Source organism: Periplaneta americana, chromosome 5 (assembly GCF_040183065.1).
Source record: "Periplaneta americana isolate PAMFEO1 chromosome 5, P.americana_PAMFEO1_priV1, whole genome shotgun sequence".
Classification (NCBI taxonomy): domain Eukaryota; kingdom Metazoa; phylum Arthropoda; class Insecta; order Blattodea; family Blattidae; genus Periplaneta; species Periplaneta americana.
The window spans coordinates 97,924,784-97,936,218 of NC_091121.1; the positions used below are offsets into that span (position 1 = coordinate 97,924,784).

Sequence of the window (11,435 nt, forward strand, 5' to 3'; positions counted from 1 at the left end):
TAGCATAAGCATAAATTCATGGTAGTTGTGCAAAATACAAGCTGATTTTAACGATGGGTGAAGGTCGTACAATGTTATCAAACGTAAGGTTATAGAATAAAGTACATTGTATTCAAAGGAATAAACTTAAACCTAAACGTGCATGCGTAGTACAAGGGAGGAAATAGGTAATTTTGCATGTAATGCTAAAAATGTGATTTCTGAGAAAATCTGATGTAATAGGAATTTCCTGTGCTCGGATCTGATTGCAGCGGCTCGATTTCATCCTAGAACTATTAAAACACTTCCTGCAATGAAATCAGTGTTGTATTTTTAAAATATCGTTGAAAGACATTCATGAGTGAAATCATATACTGCACGCACGAACAAGAGGGCTGAGTACAGTTTACTACGTTACATTGAACAGGACATTTTTTTTAAATATCAAAGAGTACGATATCGGAATTCAGTTGTCTATAAATTACACGATGTAGTACATATCCGTAACAAATCCACACTCATTCCTAAATTTATATTTTATATGTACAAGAATTCGGTATTTAAAAGTGATACTACTGTTCTCCAACCAGGAGATAAACCGTGAAAGGAATGTGCTTACTATTGCGTCATCTATTGGAGCGAAGTAGATAGATAATATTAGAGTTATAACGCCAGTTTAAAAATCATGTGCTCTCCTCCATATGTTATTTCCTGTATGGAGGAATTAAAAGACCAAGAGATTAACAGTGATCTAATTTTGTAACTAGGGTAGTATAAAAATGTGTTATGGTTTGTGCTTTTTGAGAGAGAGCCAATAGAGATATGAGTAACCACGTGTGTGACCTTGTGACATCTTATGACATCAACATTCATTTACAGCATCACCCCGCTTCCCTTCATTCCCTGGAGATTTTCTCGTGGTTGGAGTACAGTATGCATTAAATAATGATAATGCGGTGCGGTATTAAGTGTATTGCTGTAATGAGAAGAAAGTACTGTCTCGGAAATGTAGTATGTCTTCAGCATCTCTCATTTCGTACCGTCCAAGATAGGCTGTCAACAAGCAAAACGTCTGTTTCGTGGAAACCGATTTTTGCAGCTGCTCTTTGGTATGAATTAATGAATAGGTGCCTATATTTTTATTTTCTCATTATATGAAGGACAATGAGAAAATAAAAATATAGGCATCTATTCATTAATTCATGCCAAAGAGCAGCTCTTTCACTGCAATTCCAGCATTCTCCAATCTTGCCCTATGCTTAGTCTCCGCATATGATCCATGTATCTTAATGTTGTCTATTATCTGATAATAATTCTGTCCCGAAAATTTCTTCTGTTCACCATTGTTTTCAATGCATCCTTCACTACACAGTTTCTTCTTAGCCAGTGATCCAGCCATATTCTTACTATATTTAAATACTGTAGTTTGAATATTAGACAAACAAGAAAGGACCGTATGGGACTTTGGACAGTAGTTGCTCTCGATCCTTGAGGCACAACAGACAATACCTGCCCGAAATTACCTAAAAATTAATAATTTTAATATTTCAGTAATCCAGACATCGTAATAGTTGGAACATTGTACATGATGCAGCGTCTGTCAAGTGAGAGTTTAAATGTCTGGCCCGGAAATAGATTATGTTTCGGTCGGGGGTTTAAGTGTCCAACTGCCGCAATACTGTAGATGTGGTGTTGGAGAGAGAGCATCTCAGTGGTCCGTTCAAAGTTTAAATGTCCAACCAACGCGGCAGATGTCGTGTTGGTGAAAGAGCACCTCGGCGGTCCAGTCTGGGGGTTAAACTATAAAACGTCTTTGAGTCGGGGATTAAGTGTCCAGCCGGCGCGGTGGATGTCTAAGGTGGAGCTTGCTTACAGCTATGGTTCTTTCGTTGCAGCTAGCAACCTAGAACGATATTTCCCGCTACGTTAAACATTTATCATACCGTAGTTCCTACGATATTCAATCAGTAGCGCTGTATTTTTTAATTGATAGTTCAATGTCTAAGGAAAGCATAGAAAAAATTCGAAATCAATATTTTTTTTTAAAGTGAGAAAAACTGCTAGTACTTAGTAGTAGTATTGAGTGGCTAGTGGCGCATTAGGGACGACCCTTCAGCACGTCGGCTCGACAGTGACCTATTGTGCACTCCGAATTATGGGATAAATGAGAATGAGCTATATTAGCCGACCGGTCGCATGAGACCCCTCAACCGTTCACCCAATGGTCACCCTGCACCCCCGCCTTAAGTTCATTCTGCCAAGATGACCAAGCAGCACATAATTCTTTCCGAAAACCCTTCTAAGGTGTCGAAGTGCCCTCGGAAGTGCTCTTAAGGGATGAAACTTGGAAGAGATATTGCGAAACGCTTGGAACCCAGAAACGGTTTCGAAGAGGACGCCCTTCGTACAAGCGGACGAAGACATGCGTCTTGACCTGAATATGCCTATGGCATGAGATGAAGATGAATGATATGATATGAAATGTAAAGTCTTTTTCTACAAGGAACAGTAAGGGAAATGGATCGTAACAATGAAAATTCTAACCCTGCATTTGCTTAAGCAGTTGTGGAAAACCACGGAAAACCTACATTCAAGGTTGGTCGGCACGGGGCTTTGAGCCACGGACCTCCCGAATACGAGCCTATGCGGAAAGCATGAGCCAGCTCGCTCGGTTAAAAAATATTAACTTCGGAGTGATTTATTCGAAATATACTTTTACACATTCAAAACTTGATAAGCGGCAAACTTTTTTTATTTTCCACGTTAAATGGGAGTGTACGATGTTGAATGGACGAAATGCACAGATGACGAGATATCACAGAGGTCTCATTGTCGGATTCCAAGAGATAATGCCAAATGGCCACACTGTTTTTTTTTTCATCGAAAAGCTCTTGCATCAAAATCGTTACATAGACCAACCACTATGAAGCTTTTTTTTTAATTAATTTCAGCCCTTACTTATGTATATTTTGGTGCTGAACGCGAAGATAAGCATAAAAGTGTAGGACGTACCGTTTGTTCACAATTTTGATTTTACCGCTAAATGTGGGTCATGTCGATGAGGACATTAGAATAATGAAGAGAAGATATCAAGGACGTTGCAACGTATCTATGATTGGTGACTATTGCTGGTCACTGCATCGAGAAAATTCTGTGTCGTCTCATAAGAGGAAAAGTAACATACGACATTTTACAAAGAAGTGAAAGAGAAAATATTAGTGTGGGAGCAATGATCCTAAATACATTCTAGAGAGTTGGTGTGTATAATTATTATATTACTGCTCAACATACATGCATAATAATAATTACAGCAGAATAATTTTCTTTCAATAATCTTTTACTTGAGTATGTATTTAATCAGAGATTGCAAAAAAACTGTACGTGATAGAGGAAAAAAAAAAAAGAAAACATTTTTGGATTCAGCACACTCAGAAACATAAAAATCAGCTGAATTCACAAAAAAAAGTTTTTAAAAGTCAATTTTGAAAGGCCTGTGTTATCATCTTAAATGAATTGACTTTTAAAATCTGTCATTAAACTGGTAAATTCCATGAAAAGAAATGTTTCAAATTCATACTTTAAAATTTGTCAAAATATGGGTTCATTCTAAAATTTGTTAAAATATGGGTTCATTCTATGAAAATAATCTTTATGACACGGAAGTAAAACAGCTTTCGTAACGTGTTGAAAAAGTATTTATTTTGATGTACCGAAGTACATATGATATTTCCATGCAGATATTCTGCTTTCTCAGATGATGAGAGAGAGATGGAACGGAGAAAAATTCTCTCCGGCGCCGGGATTTGAACCCGGGTTTTCAGCTCTCCGTGCTGATGCTTTAACCACTAAGCCACGCCGGATACAATCCCGACACCGTTGAGAATCGTCTCAGATTAAGCTCCATCTCTTGGGTTCCCTCTAGTGGCCGCCCTCTGCACTACGTCATAGATATCTATGCACGCAGGACCGAAGTCCAAACATGTGTAGAGGTGCACTCAGATGAGTGACTGGTTGGCCGGGGTCCGACGGTATGGGCGCCGTCTTTAAATCACAAAGTGATTTATTACGCATATCATATTTATTTTGATGTACCGAAGTACATATGATATTTCCATGCAGATATTCTGCTTTCTCAGATGATGAGAGAGAGATGGAACGGAGAAAAATTCTCTCCGGCGCCGGGATTTGAACCCGGGTTTTCAGCTCTCCGTGCTGATGCTTTAACCACTAAGCCACGCCGGATACAATCCCGACACCGTTGAGAATCGTCTCAGATTAAGCTCCATCTCTTGGGTTCCCTCTAGTGGCCGCCCTCTGCACTACGTCATAGATGTCTATGCACGCAGGACCGAAGTCCAAACATGTGTAGAGGTGCACTCAGATGAGTGACTGGTTGGCCGGGGTCCGACGGTATGGGCGCCGTCTTTAAATCACAAAGTGATTTATTACGCATATCATATTTATTTTGATGTACCGAAGTACATATGATATTTCCATGCAGATATTCTGCTTTCTCAGATGATGAGAGAGAGATGGAACGGAGAAAAATTCTCTCCGGCGCCGGGATTTGAACCCGGGTTTTCAGCTCTCCGTGCTGATGCTTTAACCACTAAGCCACGCCGGATACAATCCCGACACCGTTGAGAATCGTCTCAGATTAAGCTCCATCTCTTGGGTTCCCTCTAGTGGCCGCCCTCTGCACTACGTCATAGATGTCTATGCACGCAGGACCGAAGTCCAAACATGTGTAGAGGTGCACTCAGATGAGTGACTGGTTGGCCGGGGTCCGACGGTATGGGCGCCGTCTTTAAATCACAAAGTGATTTATTACGCATATCATATTTATTTTGATGTACCGAAGTACATATAATAATAATAATAATAATGTTTTATTTTCGCTGGCAGAGTTAAGGCCATAAGGCCTTCTCTTCCACTCAACCAGCCTTAATCAATACAATACATAAATTTAAATTACAAATATTTTCACTACACTTAAAAGGTTCTCCAGCAATAATCTTCACTACACATTTATTTAAATTTAGATAAATCTATAAGGTAAAGTAGTAACCGGCATCAGCACGGAGAGCTGAAAACCCGGGTTCAAATCCCGGCGCCGGAGAGAATTTTTCTCCGTTCCATCTCTCTCTCATCATCATCTGAGAAAGCAGAATATCTGCATGGAAATATCATATGTACTTCGGTACATCAAAATAAATATGATATGCGTAATAAATCACTTTGTGATTTAAAGACGGCGCCCATACCGTCGGACCCCGGCCAACCAGTCACTCATCTGAGTGCACCTCTACACATGTTTGGACTTCGGTCCTGCGTGCATAGACATCTATGACGTAGTGCAGAGGGCGGCCACTAGAGGGAACCCAAGAGATGGAGCTTAATCTGAGACGATTCTCAACGGTGTCGGGATTGTATCCGGCGTGGCTTAGTGGTTAAAGCATCAGCACGGAGAGCTGAAAACCCGGGTTCAAATCCCGGCGCCGGAGAGAATTTTTCTCCGTTCCATCTCTCTCTCATCATCTGAGAAAGCAGAATATCTGCATGGAAATATCATATATACTTCGGTACATCAAAATAAATATGATATGCGTAATAAATCACTTTGTGATTTAAAGACGGCGCCCATACCGTCGGACCCCGGCCAACCAGTCACTCATCTGAGTGCACCTCTACACATGTTTGGACTTCGGTCCTGCGTGCATAGACATCTATGACGTAGTGCAGAGGGCGGCCACTAGAGGGAACCCAAGAGATGGAGCTTAATCTGAGACGATTCTCAACGGTGTCGGGATTGTATCCGGCGTGGCTTAGTGGTTAAAGCATCAGCACGGAGAGCTGAAAACCCGGATTCAAATCCCGGCGCCGGAGAGAATTTTTCTCCGTTCCATCTCTCTCTCATCATCTGAGAAAGCAGAATATCTGCATGGAAATATCATATGTACTTCGGTACATCAAAATAAATATGATATGCGTAATAAATCACTTTGTGATTTAAAGACGGCGCCCATACCGTCGGACCCCGGCCAACCAGTCACTCATCTGAGTGCACCTCTACACATGTTTGGACTTCGGTCCTGCGTGCATAGACATCTATGACGTAGTGCAGAGGGCGGCCACTAGAGGGAACCCAAGAGATGGAGCTTAATCTGAGACGATTCTCAACGGTGTCGGGATTGTATCCGGCGTGGCTTAGTGGTTAAAGCATCAGCACGGAGAGCTGAAAACCCGGGTTCAAATCCCGGCGCCGGAGAGAATTTTTCTCCGTTCCATCTCTCTCTCATCACGTGTTGAAAAAGGTTTTCCAGACAAGAGCGAAACTTTTAATGTACAAGACGAAAAATCGGAATATATAAACCTATTTTCCAATTCTCATTGGCTTCTTAGACTGGCCTTCCTTGCTGATATTTTCGAACACTTGAACACATAAATAGTAATTTACAAAGACAAGGTGTTAATATAATAACAGCTAGAGAAAAAATCATCAGATTTATAAAGAAACTTGATATCTGGTCGATATCACTTGAGTCCACACCTGTGGAGTAACGGTCAGCGCGTCTGGCTGCGAAACCAGGTGGCCCGGGTTCGAATCCCGGTTGGGGCAAGTTACCTGGTTGAGGTTTTTTCCAGGGTTTTCCCTCAACCCAATACGAGCAAATGCTGGGTAACTTTCGGTGCTGGACCCCGGACTCATTTCACCGGCATTATCACCTTCATTTCATTCAGACGCTAAATAACCTATATGTTGATAAAGCGTCGTAAAATAACCCAATAAAAAAAATATCACTTGAAAAAATTAATTTGATTCATTCCAATGTATTAAAAAACTCATGAAAAATTTAGCTACCTATGATACGTCAAATACTGAGTTTGTTTTGGGGACGTGCAGTTAAATTTTCATTATTTGAAACAACAGATTTTTTAATATTTTCTGGAAGAAACTCAAACAATTATACCTACTACAATCACAGAGGGATACTGAATCTGTTTTTAGACAGTTGTGTTCAACTGACTGAAATTTCAAAATATATAAAGGAAAAGCTCATTGAAATATGTACACACCTACTGATGGACTGTTAAAACTTTAATTTTTTTTCGCAGATCATAGAATGGTTTTGGATCAAAAGAATGCAAGACTACCTCGAGCTTGTAAAAGAAGCTCTTACATTTTTTATAATATTTGTAACCTCGTATTTATGGAAAATAAATTTCTCGCCTATGATTGTCATCAAAATAAAAGCGAGAAATCTTCTTCAACTTGAAAATGATATCATTATATGTGTATTGAATACAGAGTCCAGATTTGAGAAGCTACTTTCTGAAAAATAGGCACATTTATTGCATTAATTATTTTTGTTTAAAAACTACAGAAACATTTTTTATTGTTACACATTGTTTATCTTTATGTTTCTAAATAAGAAATAAATGTTTGCTAATAAGACATTTTTTGTTTTATTTTGTAAATAAATTCGCGACCCCTCAGCTCTTTACATGACCACCCAGAGTGTCACCCACGCTTTGGGAACCACTGGCGTAGAGTGTTACAGAAATGATAACGGTCATTTTTCCTGAATTGGTGCCCACTAAAATGTTCAACGTTAAAAATAAATGCTCCAATATTGTTAATATTTACAATGCAAAAATTGTCTCGAACTTGATAATGTAGCAGTTTGCATTTTGTACAACCCTGTTACAAGAGTAATAGATGGGCAAGGTGTACAGCAGAGTCGCACATTGTTTTAAAGTCTTGAAGTTATATGAGAACTCCACGAAATTGTTTTTCTGTGGTATTATAGAGGCGTGGGATTGCTTTAACTGAAACACTATAAAAGCTTCGGGCAAAGAAAATGGCAAAATTTAGGTCACAAACGGCAAGGAATTTATTACATACTGAAGCTTGTTGCGAAATTGAAACTACTCATTTATTTAATATTTCTGCTTGAAAATGAGATCTGAATTATTTTGTTAAAGAATTGAAGTAAGATAATGGTTTGTCACTCATGATAGTCATGATCAGAACTGCGATTCCTTTAATCAAAACATTGAAAATAGGTTAGTGGTGTCTAGACCGTAGCTGCAGTCTGACGTATAGAGTTATGAGCGTACACTCGCAATGAGAATACGATATGAAAGGAAGTCGTCCCGTGAAGGTTTGTTTTCCTTACTCGGGTACGTGAACATTTAATTTGTTACGAGCACAAGCGTTAGTCAGAACGTAGTCTTACGTTGTTCAGAAATATGCCGAAAACACAACATGCAACAAATATTGGTAAACAAATTTGGCTATAAGTACTTTTGTGTGAAAGGGTGTAATATATTTTGTAAAGTTGTAATGTGGAAATAAGAGCGAACAAAAAATACATTTCGTTCAATCACATTGTAATTCAAGAAGGCATAGTGAACATATGAAAATTCATGTTAAAAATAATAGGAAGAACTCCCGTACACCTCACGGAGTACAAATATCCAACAAGATTTTTCACCCGATTGCACCCCTTTTTCTTTTGATACAATCAGAATGTATATTGTAATATATTGTCATAAAGATAAATGACCCATATACTGGTATTTGTTATCATAGAAGTATATTTTATTTATGTAAGTCAAACTGTAATTACTAGTTTTTGTTATTCATAGAAGCGTATTGTATTTATGCATTCATTTATTACTTTTCAAAGTTATATGAAATTTACTGTGTCAAAATCCAGTGCAAAAAATTAGTACACATGGAAACTTTGTTTCATTGACCTGCTAGATTTTTCATCCGATTGTATCTATATACACGGGAGCATTGGTTCCGAATTGGATCGTAAAGGTATTCTCTGTCTCTTTCTTTCCTCTACAAACAGTCGCTGCATCGTTTACAGCACCGCGCAGGTTAAAGGAATCTCAGCACTGGTCATGATACTTGTAGTTTGTTGCCAATACACGGTATTGTAATAGATCGTAATCGAAGATCAGAAAAGTATTTCAGCTAAAAAAACATTCAGTTTTGAAGGAAGGGAGAGAGGGAAGAAGCAAGCAAGTAATGATTATTATTCGAAAGTAATTGCTTTAGATTGTCAATTGTTATAAAGTAGTGAAGAAAGGAGGAAAGGAAAGAAGCAAAGAAATTACATAAAGTAAATAAACGGAGCCAGAGAGACGAAAGGAGGGAAGATGTACACAGAAAGGAAAGCGATGTAAAAGGGATGAGAATAAAATGATATGAATATGCAGACAAAGAGGAAATAAGAAAAAAGAAAGAAAAATAGAATTAAAAAGTGGAAAAAATAGAGAACAAAAGACTAAAAAGAAAGGGAAGAAAAACACAGAAGACATAACTGACAAGTGTGAAAATAAAGCTGAATGTTCAGTATAACAATGCCTTCATTCAAAATGTTATATGAGAAAGTCTTTTCCATATGTAAAATTTACCCTTCTTTACTCTCTATGCCACATACTCATAGTCATTCTCTCATCATAGTACAATTGCACCGTCCGTCTCTGATGTTTTTTCATAAGGTGAATATCCTGTTGAACATGTTCATTGTGTTAAGAAATCAACATGAGAAAAATAATACATTTTGATTGACATTCTACACCCAACTACACTATAACTCTGTATAAGAGAATGAATTATTCTTTATAAATTCCACTTCTAGAAATATAAATATCTTCCCAAGCACTGCGATGATCCAGAGTCATTGAATCTTGAAGTTCTTTAGATCGTAGCATCACTCGAATGTGAGATCCAGTAAAAATCCGAACTTTACTCTTGATTTGGTTGACTTCAGGAATATTTGTCTGACGAACTTTAGAGTTACTGTCGAAACATATCTTAAACTGTTTAACGAGTCCAAGTTTGATATAGAATGGTGGAAGACATGTTGTGAAAAATGTCAATATAATTATATGGATGGTGTATGAATGATGCCACTATATTGAAGTCTTCTAGCTGTATACTAAAATATTAGACCCAGAGTCCGTGGATACCCAGAGTAGCGCTATCAGCTAGTCGGCTGTCATTGTTATTCCATTTAAACACGCTTGGAATATGAACATTTAAATTAAAACTCAATTTAAGCCAATGTCCGTGGCCCTTAAAATGAAAAATATTTGATTCTGATTTAGGGTAAATTCATTTTCTGTACGGCAAATAGCGTGCTCTGGAATGAAAATGACTAATTTGTCGGTAAATTCGGCGCAAAGGATTGCGGTACTCTGCTTAGACCCAAGGTCTTTAGATGTCACTGTCGAACACTTATTGACTGTCATCTGCTGCTTATCGTTCTGAACAACTGGGAATACCAGAAAAAGCGGTTAATTTAAAATAAATGAACAATTCATGTACTGTAGAAAAGTATCAACATTTGGAAGAAAGTAATTGTACACCTATATTCATGTTTACCATGTTCGTTTTATTCAAGAAACACTAAGAAAACAACATAAACAATTTTTTGTTATAATTGTTATTCATTCATTCATAGTTTTCTGAACAAGGACAGGTCTTTCACTGCAAATCCAGGATTTTCAAATCTTTTCTATTTTCTACTTTCCTCTTAGTCTCCACATATGATACAAATATCTTAATGTCGTTAATCATCTTTCTTCTTCTGCTCCGAACTTTTCTCTCTTTCACCATTCCTTCCAGTGCATCCTTCTGTAGTCACTTTCTTCTTAGCCAGTGACCCAATCAATTCCTTTTTCTCTTCCCGATCAATTTCAGCATCATTCTTTCTTCACCCACTGTTTCCAACACTGCTTCATTTCTTATTTTGTCTATCCATTTCACACGCTCCATTTTTCTCTATATTCACATTTCAAATGCGTCTAGTCGCTTCTTTTCACTTCGTCGTAATGTCCATGTTTCTATCCCTATACAATGCACTTCCTTATTTGTTTTTCCAAAGATCCGGAGAAGATGCTCCTTTTTCTATTAAAAACTTCCTTTGCCATTGCTATCCTACTTTTGACATCTGTCAGCAGCTTATGTTACTAGGCTTACTTATAGTACACCCCAAGTATTTGAAGCTGTCCACTTGCTTTACTGCCTCATTTAGAATTTGCACGTTAACCATCTTAGTTTTTCTTTCATAATCATGGTCTTCGCCTTGTTTGCATTTATCTTCATCCCATACTGTTCGCAGCTGTCATTTAGGTCCAGTAAAATATCCCTTAGTATCGTCTTCTCTTTTACTAACTACTTTATTCTTCTTCTTCCTACTATCACTCCTCCCATATCCTGAAAACAGACCTTCACAAAATCATCTAAGTAGGTGCTGAACAGTGTAGGTGATCAAGGGAATTCTTTTCGTACTCCTTTCACTGTAGTGTTATTAAGAAAATGATTTAAGGAAAAGTGGAAGATCGATGGAAAAAAAGAAAAAGAATAAGAGAAACAGGGAGGAATGAAATAACAAAACAAGAAACAAATGAATAGGTTAAGGTAAAATCAATAA

General features: G+C 38.0%; 5 non-coding genes across 5 annotated transcripts; 2 read left to right on the top strand and 3 right to left on the bottom strand.

Moving 5' to 3' along the window:
- Positions 1-3,767: 3,767 nt before the first annotated feature.
- TRNAS-GGA (transfer RNA serine (anticodon GGA)) lies at positions 3,768-3,839 on the bottom strand. The gene has a single exon. It is a non-coding gene; the product is annotated as a tRNA-Ser (tRNA).
- A 310-nt stretch (positions 3,840-4,149) lies between these two features.
- Positions 4,150-4,221, bottom strand: TRNAS-GGA (transfer RNA serine (anticodon GGA)). Its single transcript has one exon. It is a non-coding gene; the product is annotated as a tRNA-Ser (tRNA).
- A 310-nt stretch (positions 4,222-4,531) lies between these two features.
- Positions 4,532-4,603, bottom strand: TRNAS-GGA (transfer RNA serine (anticodon GGA)). Its single transcript has one exon. It is a non-coding gene; the product is annotated as a tRNA-Ser (tRNA).
- Positions 4,604-5,411: 808 nt separating this feature from the next.
- Positions 5,412-5,483, top strand: TRNAS-GGA (transfer RNA serine (anticodon GGA)). The gene has a single exon. It is a non-coding gene; the product is annotated as a tRNA-Ser (tRNA).
- A 692-nt stretch (positions 5,484-6,175) lies between these two features.
- TRNAS-GGA (transfer RNA serine (anticodon GGA)) lies at positions 6,176-6,247 on the top strand. The gene has a single exon. It is a non-coding gene; the product is annotated as a tRNA-Ser (tRNA).
- The last annotated feature ends 5,188 nt before the right edge of the window (positions 6,248-11,435 follow it).